Genomic DNA, 19413 nt, shown 5'->3' with positions numbered 1-19413 from the left:
ATTGTTCATAAATGCTGCAAGCTCTTTAAAAAGATGGTCTTTGTGTGGTATACATGACTATGGAATGCCAGTCTCAGCACATTCTGAAACCTTAAAGAGCAACTTTCTGATGTGCCACTAACAGACTTCCTAAACATATAATAAAGCTTTTGTACAGTCACTCCATTTTTCAAAATAAAGTGCTCATTTAGTACTTTCTCTGTTCAAGGGTTCATGAAGTGCAGAGCTTGCTGCATTTCTTGAAGTCGTTTAGCAGATATATACCCAACATTTTTTTCCACTGCACAATCATATAAGTCACTTGTAATTGACAGTTCCTGTGGTGCTATCTTTTTACTTTAAAAATAATTGTATTTTTTGCCCACTAAATGGTAAATACAGCTGATACCCCATGCTGCTCCTAATCCACAAATTTGTAGCAGGTTTGAATGGTGCAGTACATCACCACAATAATCACAAGGGACTATTAAGAAAAAGAAATGCAAGTTTACTTTGAGGTCTCTCATCTAGATACCTATTAACATTTACTGCAAAACAGAATTAAGTATTTGAAGATTTTTTTTTGCTGCGCTTTTCATTATGAACGTGCTAAATACTTGATCATTAACGTGTCTTTCTAGTGTTGCTGAATAAGCAAAAAGATTCAAGGCTACCTTGGCAGATAATAATCTGTTTATTCTAATAATGAATTCTGCATTTCGAGACAGATGCCAAGTCCAGTGTAATCCTTTGTAGACTGCATTATTTACATAACAGTTTTTGGTGGAATGTCTTTACCCATATCACGAAAAATGAAGTTTGAGGAGCACAAGATGTTAATCAACAACTTACATAAATTAATTATTTTAAACCTCCTCTATCCACTTCTCTCTTCAAGATTTGTGAGGAAATTGAGCATTCTGTGAGTGATGACAGGTATTGTTATAAATTCACAATTATGTTAATATAGGCAGGCACTGAGAGATTGATTTAAACAATTTAGGTGATTCATCAGTGTCTTGGCAACAGCTTTTACTTGTTTATTAAACCTTCAGTGTTTCATTGTACTTAATAAACAGGACTGAATGCACTTGTTCATGCTTAGCTACAATATGACCCTACAAAATAAGTAGTAATAGCAACTGGGAGCCCATATAGGTATTTGAGCCCTCTAATTCCAGTCCCTCCAGTACAACTTCTAGTTCGGAGAGGCACTAAAACTTTCTTTTACAAATTAGTGTAAGGACACAGATATGCAATTTTTGCAGTTGCTCTTGTCTTTAAATAATGTAATGAGCATACACCTCATATCATTTCATTAAGGTTATCATACATATGTATGTTTGAATTAATACATCCACAAAAGAGGTCACAAATAATATTTTGGTGTACAGCTTTAACAAAAACTGAACTTAAGGTTAGTGGAAGGAATATATTACCGGTACAATTAACTCTGATATTCAAAATCAGTTACTTAGATTTGTATCTGTGTTGGCCTCAGGGATGGCTGGCTTAGAACGGACTTTAAATTATTGGTTAGACATTCCAAAATCATTAATTATGTGTAATAATATTATAGGACATATGGATATGGAATCCTTAAATGAGGCATTTTCACCTCCTAGACCACTGAATAATCCCTAGGTGGATGTTAGTAAACTTCCGGTGGTCTTTACTTTTTCTAGTCAAGCCTGATAAATGATCCATGTTCTCCGAGATAGTTTTCAGGAAACTCAGACGATGTTCGAATTTTTAAAATCCGTAAAAAATTATTTCAGCATATCGATGTAATAAAAACTTGAAAGATCTTTTGGTCCATGCTTCTTATATTAAACCACGTAATAGATTTGCATGGCACATCACATTTAGAAATAAAAAAATAGTGCATAATAGGTTCTCTCAAAAAGAAAGACCTATTTTACAAAATTTACATTTGAATTCTACCAATTGCGTTTATAGAATTCAATGTCAAACTTGCGGAGTAGACTCATATATGTCGGAGAAATGAAAAATTAAATAAAATCGAGATTTATTCAATTTACTCTGTCTCATTGAAAATCAAGGGAAACCGACTGTCTTATACTCTCATTTTCTATGTACCGAACATACACCAATCAAGTTTGGTATTGAACAAAACAACCTGAAATAAGACTGGCCAGGTGAAAAAGGAACAACAATGGATTTACTGTAAGAACTTGATACAGTGGATCCACACAGTCTGAATGAAAACTAATTGGTGAAATTTTGGGCACAAAAAAAAAAATTAGGAGGATTAGTAATGGTATTTTTCAATCTCCAAAAGACAAAATTAGCGGTAATGTGGGTTTTAGTAACTATAGACATTCTCCAAACCTGATGGTATTCAGTCATTTAAATAGGGAGTCAGAGTCCCCAGGCCTTCGGGCTGATATTCCCTACCCTAAGCCTAACCCTATACATGACATACTGTATATATACTTGTTAAAGACACTGGAATGGTACAGAAAATGGTGGAAAACTGCAAAACCTAAACTGAAAGACCACTTGGAATAATCACCTAACCTCACAAACCTCAAAATTAGACATCTTAATAAATAACACATTTAATAGGACATTCAAATTATTGTGACCCTATAACACTGAAATGATTTAACAGAATCGGCTGCTTGTTGTTGCAGTGGTCCAGGATCCTGGCCAAAGCACTATGTGGAGTCTGCATGTATTGCTGGGTTCTCCGGTTTCCCAAAAATTCTCTCCAAAATTTGTGCTTGTTTAAATGGAGACTTTAAATTGGCTATGATTGACTAAGGATGATCTACGACAGACAACATGACTGGCAAGAGTTGGATTTACTGGTGTTGGGATAAGCACTGGCTTTATGATGGATGGAATATCATCATCTTTTTAAGACAATGAAAACCTGCAACCACAAAGGCACGCCATGTGAAATATCCATGATATGATAAACACTGGAATATATTTGCAGTTTGATCTACTATATTTTGTCTCATAATTCAGCTTTTGTAGAACCCCAGTGCAAAATTAAAGAAGGTTCACAGAGAAATACAAGCAAAATCAATATGTTTGATAAAAATCTGTGAAGTGGCTTGCCATGGTCATATTCTTGTATTAATAATAAATCTTACAATTTTAGGAAGCAATAAATATATAAATATTTAAACTTTTCATATGATGGTCATATAAATGCCTATTGATGCAGGATGTAATATTTTAACCTTCAGGCAGTCTTCAGACTTTCTGCTAGCAAATGATCAATTACACCCTAATATTATTGATGGGTTCCTGTTGGCAGTAAGGAAACATAAAAATTGGTTTCCTTTAAAAAATATCTTTGAATTTCTATTATAGCTGAATGTTAGGGGTAATATATTTTAATATATTGTCAATATTGTGTGATGATGTTGTAGTTTTACTGACAGCAAACTTAGAAAGCAATGAGTGTTACTTGAATTAGATTTTTCTTATTCTTCCAATGGCCATTTTATGAGCTTGTCTCAGGGCGAACAGAATAGGAAGGAGAAGGATGGTTCTGGGAATGCCTACAGTATTCTGCATTGTACATACAGTATTTCTGTCAGAAAACTAAATTGTGATAATTCTTTTTATACAGACATAATGAATGCAATTATCTTAAAAGGATTTATAATGGTTCAATAATTGCATAAGCCAATAAATCATCAATAAATTATAGGCATGCCTCCCATTTCAGGATAATAGAAATTGTTCTAATAGACACTGAATAAGTTGTGGAATTTTCTATTTATTTTTTTTCCCTATATTTTAAAATGTAATGTTTTAGAATAAAGTTTCCAGCAGTATCCAATATGGCTTTATCCGCTGTTTCCTGATAAAAAGTGATACCAGCCACAACACCTTTATTAACAACACTGCTGTGTTATTTGTCAGGACTGTCCTCACATGCTGAGGACCTTGTTTTCCTGAGTGATTACATCTGACAATGAGGCTGTTATTAAGTTCATAGCCAGCTGAGTTTCTTCACTTTTGCTGATATCTTCCTCTAGAGTATTCTGATTTCAGGTCTCTTTAAGGTTCTTCTTTGTAAACTGCACCCCATGACAATACAGCTGCTGATCCATATGTTTGGCATCTGCTTTCCCCAGTTTCATTTATCAGACAAAGAAGCCACGTCACCTGCATTTTCTCATCGGTATAATTGTTACGCTCCTCCATGGCTGTTTTGACACATTTCCAGCAGAGCATATATGGCAGGCTTTGTTCCTCACATTTTGTACTTTAGTGTGATTCTATAAATAAATACTTTTCACAAAGCAAACTAATACACAAACATACAATGGGCTTAGTTTGAAAAGCTGTGTAAAGTAGATCTCTGATTTCTGAGTTATAACCCAAAATGTTGGAGAAAACTTAAACAAGATAAAGAACTACAACATTATTTTCCAAAGCACACAAAATATTTTAGCAAAAATGAGCTGAAATGTTGCAATAATATTGTACTCTCAACTTCTATAATCAGATCTATCTTAAGACCCCACCAATTCAGGATAATTCTGATGTGCAGTATGTCCTTAACAGTGTCATACACCTTTAGTTGACCACAGCCTTTTTGTACAGAGCTGCATTCAAATTTGTCATACTTGGACTTTTGAGAGGGTCCTCGTTTTAGTAATAATGAGATTTAGGCCTAAAAGACCATGTACACCCTCTCCAGTTTTTGGGCTAATATTAAGGAGCATTCTCAAAACCTCCAGTATAATTGATAGAAGCCTAGAGTGTATATCAGTAAAAGGTGAGCATTTTTTTATGGTCTGTGACTGCATACTGTAAGATCTGTCTGTAATGGTGTGAAGTCCTCTGATTTCCAAAGGATAATGTTCATTTCTTAAGGCTGAACACTTGAAAATTTGTGACAGAAGCATTATTGGAATTTTCAAAAAATTACATGATTATCAACGAGCTGTTAAATATTTTAGATCATTTAGTCAACGGTAACAAATCCTGTCAGTTGAAGAGTATGCTCCGTTAGTGAACTATTTTGTTTCTAAGATTTACATTTCATGAAATGACTCAGCACAACATCAGCGTTTGTTAAATATTGCAGGCTGACTAATACAGAGTCTAATGTTACTGTGCTTTCTCACCATTTCAAGGGTGCTTTTATTTTTGGTTTCTGGATAATCTCTGCGTATTGCACGATGGATTCTCTGATTTGGTGGAGATGCTGTCTCCTCCTGGTAGTCACCACTGCTTTGTGGAATATCCTTTCTATTTAATCTGCTAAAAAAGTTCTTCCAGTATTTGAAAAGTATTTGAAAAGTTATTTTCTATTTCTGACATAATGCTGTTTGTAATTATGACTGCTTTCACTTGTTATCCATAATAAAGTATGCATTATTACTTTATTCAAGTTCAAGTTCAAGCACTTTATTGTCATTGTGTAACACAACGAAATTACTTTTTGTGACAGCCCCAAGGTGCATTTAAAGAAAAGTCAGATAATTCCAAATATGTCATATACAGTGTTAAGTGACCAAGTAACCAGAGCAAATTATTATTGCTCAAAGTACAGCAGCATAAATTGTTATTGCACCTGTTAATGAATAGTACATTACATATTATATATTGTATTACATTAGTATATTGCACATTACCAATATAGTAAAGCTTATTGCATACGTTAAATTAAAAATGATCTCAAACTGAGGAGATTCAGAGTTCAGAAAGTTTATGGCAGATGGGAAAAAGCTATTTTTTACTCTGTTTGTGCGTACACGGATTGACCTAAAGCGTCTGCCTGATGGGAGGAGCTCAAACAAAGAATTTCCAGGATGAGTTTTGCCCTTGAGAATGTTTTTGGCCCTTCTCACACAGCGAGTCTTATACGAGAGTCTGAGTGATGGCAGTTCAGTCCCAATAATGGCCTCTGCTGTTTTTACAACCCTCTGCAGGGCTTCTTTAGCAGCCTTGGTGCAGCTGTTGCACCAGGCCATCATGAAGTTAGCTAAGATGCTCTCTATAGTGCATCTATAGAAATTAACCAGCAGCTTCTGGGGGAGGTCAGCTCTCCTTAGCTTCCTGAGAAAATAGAGGCATTGTTGTGCTTTGCCTGTTATAGCCAAGTTGTTGTCAGCCAAGGACAGGTCCTCTGAGATGGTGACTCCTAGAAACTTAAAGCTGGAAACTCTCTCCACAGCATCTGCATTGATTGTTATCTGCTACAAGCCCAATGACAGTCGTATCATCCGCAAATTTAACAATAATGTTTGATTGGTGGATGGGTTGACAGTCATGGGTGAAGAGTGCATAGAGAAGGGGACTTAGTACACAATCTTACGGCACACCAGTGCTCAGGGTAAGGGTGGAGGATGTGTGTTTGCCCATCCTGACAGACTGGGGGCGGTGAGAAAATCCAGTAACCAGTTGCATGTGGACGGAGCAAGTCCTAGTGCATAGAGGTTTTTGGATAAGCTGGTTAGGTATTATGGTATTAAATGCAGAGCTGTAGTCAATGAAGAGCATCCTAACATAGGTGTTGGGCTTTTCCAGGTGCGAGAGGGCAGCATGTAGAGCGACACAGATGATGTCCTCAGTTGATCTGTTTGACCGATAGGCAAACTGGTGTTGGTCTAGATCAGCTGGGATGGAGGCTTTGATGTAAGTGATTACCAGTCGTTCAAAGCACTTTGCGATGACAGGGGTGACAGCGACTGGAGACAGTCATTAAGACAAGTTATCCTCAGTTTTTTGGGAACAGGTACATTGGTTGTGGAGAGAGAGAGGTTGAATATGTGTGTAAATACTTCTGCTAATTGGTCAGTGCAGACCTGGAGCATGCATCCTTGCACATTATCAGGACCTGCTGCATTCCTTGTATTAATGTTTTCATGTGCCTGCCACACATCATGTATGTGTACGACCAAAGACTGTGAGTCTCCGGTCAGCTTGAAGCTGGTTATAGTCCTTGCCAGACTGTGCAAAGAAACTGTTAAGTTCTTCTGCTAGGTTGGCATTGTTATTGGCCAGTATGTATTGTATGTCATTTTTCTTTTTGTAATCTGTGACTAATCGGAAGCCTTGCCACATCCGCTGTGAGTTTGAGTTACTGTCAAAGTCCTGCTCAATCAGTTGTTTGTAAATTAGTTTAGCAGACTTGATGCTCTTCTTGAGGTTAGCTCTGGCAGCTCTATAGGCTGAGGTGTCTCCTAATTTAAAGGCTTTGTCCCTTTTGACTTCATTATTCATCCATGGTTTCTCATTTGGGTAGACCTTAATCCTTTTGTTGACAGTGACATTGTCCACACAGTAATTAATATATGACAGCACAGATGAAGTATTCCATATATTATATATTCCAGTCTGTTTGTTAAAAGCAGTCCTGGAGTTGGCAAATGGCAGCTTCAGGCCAAACTTTAACAGTCTTGCTATTTAGATTAGTACTGTTGATAAGGGCTTTGTGCGCTGGAACAAGAAACAAAGAGAGATGATCAGACTGGCCGAGGTGGGGGCGTGGAATGACCTTATAGGCGTCTTTTATGTTAGTATAAACATGGTAATAGTAATATTTATATTACAGTAAAAGATGAGCGGATATGATTCACTTTTGCCATTCTTGCCCTCACTGACCCAGTTACTTTGCAGCTAACACTATTATTTCTCGTGCTTGCTTTATAGACTTCCAGCACAATTTCACTATATTGCTTACATGTGTGTGTGTTTGTGCAAGCAAACCCATTAAGCAAAAGCAGCAAAAGGAGGTTGAGCATAATATTCTCGTGGGTATGTCTTCTTTGCACTTTGATGACCTGTTGTGTAATATTCAGCCCATTGCTTATCATTCTGTAACCCACATAACCAGCCTCTCCTGGAAATTCACTATTTAGAGTACATATCACCACACATGCATTATCACATAGTTAGAAAAAAATCCATATGTATCACATGTCGAGATCCCAGTGCAAGTGGCCGCATCTGACGTCATTTTTGCTGTGATGCCCTTTCAACTAGTGCAGATGTGTGATGTATAAAACAGGCTTTAGATGGGGGTAGTCTGATGCACTATAAGCAGCTTTCTTTATAAGTGACACCAAAGTTATGATCATACATGAAGCACTGGGTCTTTTTTTTTATAAAAACTGTGTTTCATCAGGAAAATATCACATGGACCAAACATCTGGTAGTCCACCTGGCTTTGTGAGTCTGTAGTTTGGTTGTCTGGAATTAAAAACTGGTACTTCCGTGTGTCTGGACTATCAGTTTTTCCACCCCAGTATATATTTATTATCGTATGGTTAAAATGATGAACTGCCACAAGTTTGGAGTCCAGCTTGAATCCTGACTGCATTGCTATGATAGTATGTCCAGTAGTAACCCTATGTTTAGCTGACAGTAGGCAGTTTAGTGACTAACACAGGGCTATACAGGTTATCCTTGTTATATAAGTAGCTCCTCAAGACATTAGAGTGGCACAGTACAGTTACATGCAAGATGTTTAGACTCTCATGAATCTCTCTGGTGGGCAACCTTCTTGGACTTCATGTGGCCCTATCTATGGTATGGAGATGCAAGGGAGCCTTGGGCTGGCAAAGGAAGCTCTAAGTGTACATGCCCACACATTTTACAGTGTCTGGGACTCCAGAAGTTGTTATCTGGGCTAATTTTGTAGTGGTCAATAGCACAAGCTTTAAGGTCCTGTATCCTTCTAGCTAATACAGTGCTGAGCTTGGAGTTGGGAAGTGAATAATTGGGAAAAGTTCAACTTGCAGGAGCAGGTAAGAGGCCAGGGTGAGGGGAGGAATGAAGTAGAAGGTGAGAGCATTGTGACTACTTGGTACCATGATACCAGACAAGCCACTCCACTAAATAGTAAGGGCTTTTATGTGTACAGATAGACTGAATGGGGTCACAGGTAGATTTTTTTTTTTACGTTTTCTGTTGTGTGCTTTCTTAATTTTTTTATTTTTAATAAATTTGCAAAAATCTCAAGTAAACTTTTTTCACATTGTCATTATGGGGTGTTGTGTGTAGAATTCTGAGGAAAAAAATGAATTTAAATAATCCATTTTGGAATAAGGCTGTAACATAACAAAATGTGGAAAAAGTGATGCGCTGTGAATACTTTCTGGATGCACTGTAAATTTAATACTCACAGTCATATATATATATATATATATAAAACTAGTAAGTGGAATGGCATAAATATAAAAACAATTAGAAATTATATATAACCCTCAAACATGTTGCTTTTAAAAATGTGTTTGGTGAAAGAATGTAAAGCAGGATAATATGGATTTTCTTCAAGTTCTCCTAAAAAACAGTTTTTCAATGCCTAACTGGGTTAGTGCCAATCCACTTGAGAAGTAGCACACAAAGCCTCAAACAGATACAGTGTCGGTTTCATATGATTAATTCGAATTAACTTGGCTAAATTTGTTTATTTTTCTGTGCAGTATGGGACAATATCATTCACACCTTCTTAGTTTATCATTAACATTTTATCTTCAAATATTGATTTTTTTAATATTCAAGACAAAGTTTGTTGTTAAATGTGTCCTACTGCAAGACATTTTCATCCACTTTATGTTGTCAAATTCTAATTTCTAGAGATACAAGTTCATAGTAAGATATTATCAAAAATAATCAGTAGCATATGTGAATAATAGCAATTATTGGGACTTCTTATAGTAATAACCCCTTAGCAGATGCAGGTATTCATTATAACTGATACTGTAATCACAGATGAACTCTTGTTTAACTAAGCTTTACAGAATGGCGTTATCTTTACTGCTGGTAGCATTTCCTACACTTAAATGCTATCAGAACTGTATATTATGAACATATTGTAAAGATTTTAAAGGAATCAGTCTTGTGTTTTTATTTTTAGGGCAGATACCTTGGCAAAATTATTAACATTGAGTACATTTGTGGCTAAAATGCAACAAAAAGCTGTGAAAGGTAATTGTATCATGATCTCTAAAATAAAAATGATGTTTCTCAAAGTTGCCCGAGTATTATTTCATAAATTCCCAGAAGATTTTACATTATACTTATCTGGACAGAACAGTACAGAAAAGCAGTGGGAGAAAAGCAGTTTGAGCAGAGATCTTTGGCTGTACATCATAGACATGCAGCCGTTTAAAATGCAAATGGTAATTTGACAGGATGAGTGAAATCTGTGGCATAAATCGGGATTATCCTTTGTCACATCCCATTAAGATCGTGTCCTCTCGTTCTGCCCCCGAGCTGCCCCAGTTAGACCGTCATTCACATTCAGTCGATTAGCTTTAACTTTAGCCACTGATATTGTAAAGAAGGGTCTTAATATTTCAAATAGAAATCCAACAATATTAGATTCACTGAGAACTCCGTTTAATAAGACTCTGTGCAGCCTAAAATCTAAGTTGGATGATCCTTGGGTTATCCTTTCATTTTCTTGAATATTTGAGTGTGTAAAAAGTTACTTTGAGAGCTACACCAAAGTACACGCTAAACCAGGAAGCATTCACAATGCAGCTTCCTAATGTCCAAAAATCCAAAATTGTTATGAGATTTAGCTGTTATGTGATGATGACATGTAGTGGTTCTCAGAAACCAGCTTCAAGTAAGGTGAAGAAACAGCACAGGTGGTTTTTGGTGGTGTTTTAACACCATTAGTTTATGCATACAGCTTTAAATTTCAATAAATATCTCTGGAGACAAAATAGCCCCACACGACACAGTGTTGGGTCATGGCAAAATAGCGAGAAGAAATGACTGATTAATTAAAAAGTTACATTTAATAGGAGGAATACAAAGTCTCTGCTTGAAAGATGAGTACTAGCTGCACCACTACTACCACGGCCTGTGTGGCATATGTTTTCTCTGTTGATTTCTTTCCACTTCATCAGAACCTAACCCATCCCAACCACCACCCAGATTAGCAAGGATGAAATTATATAACTTAAGCCTGAGTTATGGTGTGAAGCATTTGTGGGCTAAATGTCAAGTCCATGGCTTGGAAAACAAAAGCTGTGCATTAGGAACAAATAAATACAGATACTGTGATTACAAATATGATGGGGTTAAATAAGGATATGACATATGTTAGATAACCTAAATGTTTGTAAGAGGTCGTTAGGCTGCAGCCATAAACAATGTGTGGAGGATTGGGTGGCATGGTGGTACAGTACAATACTGCCTCACAGCTCTAGTGCCCTGGGTTTGAATCCTGGCCCGTGCACTACTTGCAGGTATATGTAAGACTGCACATACTTTCCATGCTTGGCCCAGCAGTTTTCATGACAAAAGATGTTTATGCTATGTTAATTGTGGACTATAAACTGGTGCTGCCTGGATATGCATGTGAAAATGCCCTGAGTTACACTTATGCCCCCATCCAAGTTCAATAATGACATTGATAATGAGTATTTGGCAAAATGTACTGATTTTATCCTTCTTTTATTTAATTGCATTCCAGTTTCTTAAAATCCTTGGCTGAGTTGCATGTAAATGATTTGACCTCATTTGAATCATTTCAGACAGCAATGGTTATGAGGACTAAATAGGTAAATTCCTTGTAATTTTTCACTTTATTCTACTTCCATTGAAAAAAGATAACATTTAGTTTTTCTTTTTGTACCTACAATTTAAACTTAAATTACTCTGAAATTAGCATTACGATTTTAAATGGACAGTAAACTTTTAAAACACAAGCTATTTATACTGTAACCACAATAAATAAATAAAAACTCACACCATGTGGTATTTTAGGATCAAATTTTCTGTCATTCAGTTTTATATTTTATTTAGGAACCTGAAGAATGTATGTCAGTTGTATTCAATGTATTCTTATAAAGCACACTTCCACTTACAGGCAAAGCATGCCGTACACTAATTTATAAAAAAAAACAGTTTTAAAACCAAAGGTACAGTAGATGCACCAGAGCACTAAAAGTTAATGTTGAACACAAACATAATGCAATATAAGCACATAAATATTAATACTCCTACAGCTTAATAAATGTATGCATACAGGATATGTCATACGGTATAAAGGAGTTTCTTAAAGTACTTAAATCATCAATGCATAAACAGAAACAGATAACATGAAAGTAGAAACATTAACCAAATCTATCATAGAGAAGCCACCAAAGCACAGTTGCAATTGGGACAGTAGAAGAGGATTTTGCTGCGACTTTTCTTATAATATTTGTTCTGTTGCATGTGTGTGAGAGGGTAGCAGGTCAGTGCCGGACCCGCATTGTGTTATTATAGTCTACCACCGTTGAAGGCTCAGTGACCTCCACATTTCTCTTGACATAAACATTGACAGTTGCTACACTGTGAACATTGCTCAGCTGGCTAACGTTCTTCTTGTCCTTCAACTTGATTGTAACTAGTTTGCGTTTTTGTCATGTACATACTGAACCGCACTGCAGCTTTATGCAACTGAAGTCACCAGGCATATCACAACAGTTCGGTTGTACAGTTTGTATGTATCCGCGTCACAATTCACGTCAATGTCTGAGGACCAATTTACATTGTCATCTCTATTGTTTGATTCAAGCTAATGGTTCACTTTCAGTTTGTTATAAAATTGGCTTTAGAGCTTTTCATTTACATGCCATTGTTGGTTTTGGTTGAAGGCTCTGCCCGACTCATGAATATTGATGAGTTATAATACAATGGCAAAACACATTGATTATTTTTTTTGCAGCATGGTGTTATTTTACCCACTAGAATGCAACAGAATACTGCCCCAAGCATTATTTGGGCATAACTCTTTATATCGGATCATAACAGCTTAATCTGATGGACGTTCAGCCTTAACAATTTTTAAGTATAATTTCAAGCCTGAGAGATGCTCAGGGTTAACACCAAGGAGGTTAAACACTGTTGTCTACAAAATATATATGATGCTGCTACCAAATGAGCAATGAAATATACAGATAGGGCAAGTTGCACCTAAAGAAGTAGCCACTCATTTGGCATGTTTATCTGTACCTTCAAGGTGCAATTCTTCATAATTTGGAAACCTTATTAAGTAAGATCTAATGAAACTGCAGATGTTAATCTGAGGAACAATGTATCCATGCCTTAAATCTATTTAAACCAAATCAGGACTACAAGTCTATAACAACAACATTTTGCACAAGGTAGGAACCAACAGTAAGTAGAGCACCAATTCTGTAAAACAATACGATTACAAGATATTTTATTAGCATATCTTCTTCATATAAATCTTTCCACTCTGCTAATAAGTATAAAATGAGGAATTCTCTTGGAAGTGATCAGACTGGAGCAGATGTCCCTTTCTTAGAAATCATCTTTATATAAAATAAACAAAAACTCTTAATATTCTTACTGCTTTCACTGCATTAAAGTTATGTGACCCTAAAAACAAATACAGTAATAATATAATACACCTATTGGAGATAGAATGATGCCCACATTACATCTGAAAATTTTCTTTAGTTGAAATTAACATCTTTTATCAAATGAGAGTTTCACCCAACTGATTTAAAAAAAAAACGTTATTTCTCATTTATATCGAATATGGTTTTTCATCTATTACAGCCCTCCTGACACCACTGATGCTACAGCATGGAAAAGACACCTTTGGACCAATCACCTAAAGCAGAAATGAGATCTTAGTTCCTTACATCTTCAAACATTTCACAACTGATTGTTATAGTCCAAATGAAGGCAGTACATTAATAAATGATCCACCATGCAACATTTATTTCAAGTGGTCCTCCATATTTTATTAAGGTATGAAGAAGCTAGCCCATTAAAACTGTTTAATGTCACACACTTCTTGAGTTCACAGACACCTGCTCTAATTCAGTACAGTAGGCACATTCACCAAATAAAATAGAGCAACCATTAGTTCTTTGCTTATGTAACCAAAATCTAGAAGACTGCTTTGAAGATAATTTGATACAGAGATCTAAAAAATAGATATTTCACAGAAAAGTTTCAAATATCCAGTGACTACAGCAAATGCACATCTGCAGTTCCATGTAGGGCTTATTCTGCTCCAAGGCTGTATGTCTTAATCATGGCAGGTTCCTTATGATTTACGATTTTTAAAACACCATAAATGCCAAATGGAAAAATGAAACATCAGGAAATCAAGATGATTGATTGTATATTACTTCAAGTGGAGCTCCCTGCTGTTGTGGTCCTGAGGGTATTATTGTACATAAAGTCAGGCACAATATGACAGTTATAGAATTAACAGTGTGTCCTAGTGGGTCAGCCACCAGACTGTAAACTACAAGACTGCTGATTCAGACCTTCCCACTTTGTGACCCCAGTCATACCTCTTCACCTGCCAGCACTCAAAATGAAGGAATCTGGAAATAATGTATTATGCACTTGTGATTGTTATAGTAAAATGTGCCAGATAAATGCATTACCAAGATAAACAGAAGGAAGTGAACTCACATTTTTCTCTGGTCACTCATTCAAGTTATGTACAGTACAAAATGTCTCAAAAGGGAGTCAGCAACATTTTTTTTCAATAAATTATTCTTAGTTAAGTAATGCAATATTTAGTATATAATACTTGCACCCACTGAAGAGATCCTGTATCTTATTGGAAAATGTCTGACCGTGAATTTGATTTTTACATCAGTATTTTGAGGATATTCGGAGGTTTAATTTATCTAGAGCAAAGAATGTTAAAACCTACAGCAGGCATATTGTCTTTTTTGTTTTATAACTTATGCTCAAACATGTATAGATGTGTAATTATAGGGGCAGCAGATTGATACATTGATTATTCCTGTTGTCTCAGAGGTCTAGGAACTAGGTCCAAAACTCAGTTTAGTGGAGTTATATTGAAAATACATGTCCTTCTCTTGACTGAGTATGTGTTCTCTGGGTATTCTGGTTTCCTAAAACATCCTAAAACCAGACTGTTAAAGATGACTGGTACTGACAGGTGCATGGGTTTATTTGTGTGTGTTGTGCTATTCTCTACAGAGTTGCACCCATTGCTGGTAGGAAAGGTTCTGTGATAATGTCACTCTTTATTCGAAAAAGAGGGATTGGAAAATGACTAAATGAGTGAATGAAAGAATACTTCGTCACAAGTGTGATCATCATTTCACTTTTACTGGGACTCCTTTGGTGCCAGCTCGTTTGTCCCCATACCAGCAATGAATTCAAAACCACAGATAAATGCATCTCTAAGTTCAGCCCTGGGGCCAACCATAGGTGAACCAATGAAAAAACTTCCAACCATGCGTCACCAGGAGGAAGGAATATAAATGCTTTTTTCACATGCTGTGGTAAATTTTGCAGTTTCCACCTGTGACATCTCACCTTTCCACTTTGCTGACTTTACATGTATTTCCATTTGGATGTTCTGGGAGATCACTGTTGATATACTACTTGGTTCACACAAAAGTAATTAAACATATATTTTATGTTGAAAATAAACATCATGATTTGATTTCATGTTTAATTTTTCAGCAGTTTCCTGTGTCTGTAGTTTAAAATTTCACATGTAATATAAGGTTTTGAATAGCAAGGAATCTAATTCTGATGCTTATTTAAAAATGTTTTTTAATTTTATTGAAACTAAAATTAATTTGTTTTGTCCTATGATGCCATTTTGTTTTATTTTAGTGCTGCAGTTTTGGGAGTTGTTGCATTGATGGTTGCAATTGCATTGTAACACAGGGCACATGATGTCATTGCTGTGATTATGTACAGTAAAGGTCAGAGTCATCCATTTCATTGATTGTCCAGGATTTTGGATATTACAGAACTTTGCTTGCTTTGCTTACTTTTTTCTTATTAAACCTTTTGGCTTTATTATTTTCATTCTGAATTTGACTTCTCAGTTAAAAAGCATTTCAATTATGATTTTGGCAAATTTACTTACTACTTTTCTTCTTTTAGACCTTGTTCCTTTCCTTTGTCATCTTTTTGTTAGAAAAATAAAAGTCAAATTAAACGTTTTAAGTATGTATTATAATGCTTCAAATATAATTCAACTGCAAAATCTAATTTGGTTACTTTTTGCTGTCAAAGTAGGAAAGAGGTCAACATTACATCACAACTCAGAAAATTTGGGTAGCATTGTTTTTCTTCAAATTTTCCCACTGTGAGCTTCCACATCATAGGGCAGTCATGTGAAATTTCCCTATGGAAAACACGTACATTGCTTCCTGTCGGTGAAATATTGTGCACATTAGACAAAGAAAGGAAAATATAGAAATGACAAGTGCACACAAGGGATCTACTAAAGTATCTACCAGTAGTTGACCATTTTTTCTAGGTTAATTAAAAGTATACAGTACCATCCCAGAAAGAGAAGAGGTGCTGTCACTAATGGTCTTGCCTCCTTTTTCCCTCACAGCACACAGGAACCACCCCTTGAGGACAACGGAGCCTAAAGAAGCCCCATCCCATGCCCAAATGACATAAAGAGAGACATCAACAGAAGGTGGTATTGCATTTGGACCTGAGTGCTCCTCCACAGTCTGACCTTATTTGAAAGCATCGCTAGAAGACGACAAGAAACTTATTTCTTCTTATTTGTACCTGTTGCTTTTTTCTGTTGGAAATTAAACAGGGTTTGATCCTTTAAAAACATTGGTTGCTTTTCTATAACACATTGCATATGCAAGCATTTCTTCTGTCAAAACAAAAAAAATGGCTGCTTGTGGGTAACATTTACCATCTAAACTTTTTCATGATTGCAACTATGTTCTGTATCTGCTGCATACTGGATATTAAAGATATCAAAGTTGTCTTTCATCTGTTTACAAGAAAAGGAAAAAAAAACTGAGACTGTTATTTTAAAATGAGTTAATCAAGAACATGGGGACACAAACTTGTTCAGGGTAAATTTTACACAAATATTAGGACGTTTTTCTTTATACAGATATCCACAGACACATGGAATAAGCTACCGAGTACTGTGGTAGGCAGTAGGAATTTAAGGACTTTTAAAACTAGACTTGATGTTGAAGAATTAAGTGGATAGGCTTAGCATTATTGAGCTGAGTGGCCTGTTCTCGTCTAGATTGCTCTAATGTTCTAATATTCTAATAAACACTGGTAAAAACTATAGTTGAGATAGGAAATCGGTAACAGCAGTCTAGATGTAAAAAGGTATTTATATCAAGATTATTCTTAACATAAACTTGATTTCCTGTGTGTTTCCTCTTGTCATCTGCACACAGAGATATTAAAATCAGATATACTATTTTAATCAATACATACATGAATGAGTATACAGCAAGATGCATGGCTGCTCCTATTAGACACATTGACCTGAAGTGCATTTTTGATAATTTTGTGGTACCACAGATATAGGTCTGTATAGTTTCAAAAAACTGTGTAGAAAAGAAGTCTGAAACACATTTTTTCTGTATATGCTGTAAGAAATATGTGCTTCTGTATATGTTAAGATCACTGTTTTTAAAATTTGCCAAGTTCATTGTAAAGAAGATGGATGCAGTCACAAGAACCTCTTATGAAGAAGAAACTCCCTTCTGCTCTTGCAGACTTCAAAATGTTGAAAAAATCCTCTCAATCTCAGTTAAAAGTGACAGCAGTTAAAAAAAAAGCTTAGGTTGGCAGGCTAAATGGTACTACACAATGAATCTAGTGAAAGCAGATTTATCCCTTGTTTCTCTAGGAATAACAAAGGTTCAGTACTTGCATTTTCAACATGTAGTTTTTTGGTTTTACATGGTTTTACATGCTCCATTGTTTGAAATAGTCCTCAAAAGAAAGTGTTTTAAGAAAAATGGCAAATAGTTTGGAACCATTTTCTAAGTGTCACACATGGCACAATTTCTTATTCATGCAGAGACACTTTACTTGATCGTAGTATTTTCTGGCAATACTCCTGACCTGATTTTTTGTCTCTCACTTCTTTCAAAAACCCCAAGACGTGACAGATTTATTACATCTCGGGGTTATCCTTTCTTCAGAATAATAGCATTTCAGGTTATGGATTTCACCTTCCAATAATATAATAATTCTGGTGGAGTAAAGCAATCAAAAGATAACTAAAAACCACAATGGTATTACTATTATCTTTTGTAGACTTTTCATTCAAGAAAGTAATTAAATGCAGCAGCTGTGCACTTATGTTGGCATAATTAGGATTTCTCAGTGCAACCTAGGAATGCTCATATTAAAATCTTGGCAGCACTAGTAAATCCTGTTGGTGAGATGGGCATAACAGGGCCTTGTTTTACAGAATGCGTGTTTTATCGTTTAATTATTTAGCCTGATAAACCTTACCGGGATGTACCAAGTTAAGTTGAATTTGTGCCTTGAGGCTGCCCCAGGACAGCTGGCAACCTAAGCAAATCATGCAGTATTGAGGAGATTGCACGCTTCCAATAGTTTAATGAATCTGATTTATCCATTTATAGAGTCACAAGGACACTAACCTGCAGCCCAAGTCTGTTGGAGGGTACATTCACTCATTCACACTGGGCAAATTCACAGTGTTGTATCCCCTCTAAAACTCAAATACTTTACTGTAAAATGCACAGACTATATGGGTATTATTACAAATTACCTATGATTTATTACTGTATGAAAGATTACTCATAAAATAAAGAATACATTTATTCATTGATAGAATACATACTCAAAATAATGTGTGTAAAAATGCTGCCTACTGAATTAATGCATAAAAATATGCAAAGGAAGCCTTTCAATTGCAAGGATTCGATTCATATTAATGGCTGTCAGCGAGGTACAGCTGTGCGATTGTGCGCACCACTACTTTGCAACTCCAGGGCTCTGTAAATTCTTATCCCAGTCACAGTCTAAACAGTTTTCATATTCTCTTGTATCTTTTTGTTTTTTCTTCTGCTTTCCTTCCTCATCTCTAAATTCTTCATATTAGATTAACTCTAAATTAAAAACTATCCCATAATGATGTGTTCTTGAGAGTGCCCTGTGATTAACTTGCATTCCTTCCATAATTAGCTCTTGTTTGTGTTCAAAGCTGTCATATAAGCTCTCCATGATCCAATATTGCAAAATGCGAAGTCTAAAAAGTAGATGGATTATTCTAGCAAATGTAAAATTCAAACTTCTCTCAATGGTAACATGTAAAGCTACTTCACTACAGTTTCACCTTATTCATTACAACTTACTGAAAAAGATTCAGTCCAAAACAATGGTGCCCATACAAAATTAAAATGGTGCAGCAGGACAATATAATTAATTTTTAACCTTGTTAAAACAGAACAAAATAATAAATAAACATAATTAATAGAACCCTATCCCTGTAGAACCCACAAAATGATACTTTAGCAATTTTTAAGACCAAGGAAAAGCTGGAAAAATAAAATCAAAACAAGAGTCAGGTCATGACAGTTGACTAGTTTTGTTTTCCTTTTCTCCTTAACTGGTCATGTTTCAATTATATGAGATGTGATCAAAAAGTATGGTGAATGTTGATGCAGAGCACCATCCAAGAGCAACGCAAAA

At 35.7% G+C, this 19413-nt stretch overlaps 1 protein-coding gene across 1 annotated transcript in view; it reads right to left on the bottom strand.

Annotated features, from left to right (window-relative positions):
- LOC114645958 (spondin-1) overlaps window positions 1-19413 on the bottom strand; it is a 509623-nt gene that overhangs the window by 165103 nt on the left and 325107 nt on the right. The gene's annotated exons all lie outside the window — the stretch shown is intronic.

The sequence above is a fragment of the Erpetoichthys calabaricus genome, chromosome 2, assembly GCF_900747795.2.
Source record: "Erpetoichthys calabaricus chromosome 2, fErpCal1.3, whole genome shotgun sequence".
Classification (NCBI taxonomy): Eukaryota; Metazoa; Chordata; class Cladistia; order Polypteriformes; family Polypteridae; genus Erpetoichthys; species Erpetoichthys calabaricus.
Note: the sequence above shows the minus strand (reverse complement) of the source record. Positions and strands in the feature narration are given on the sequence as shown.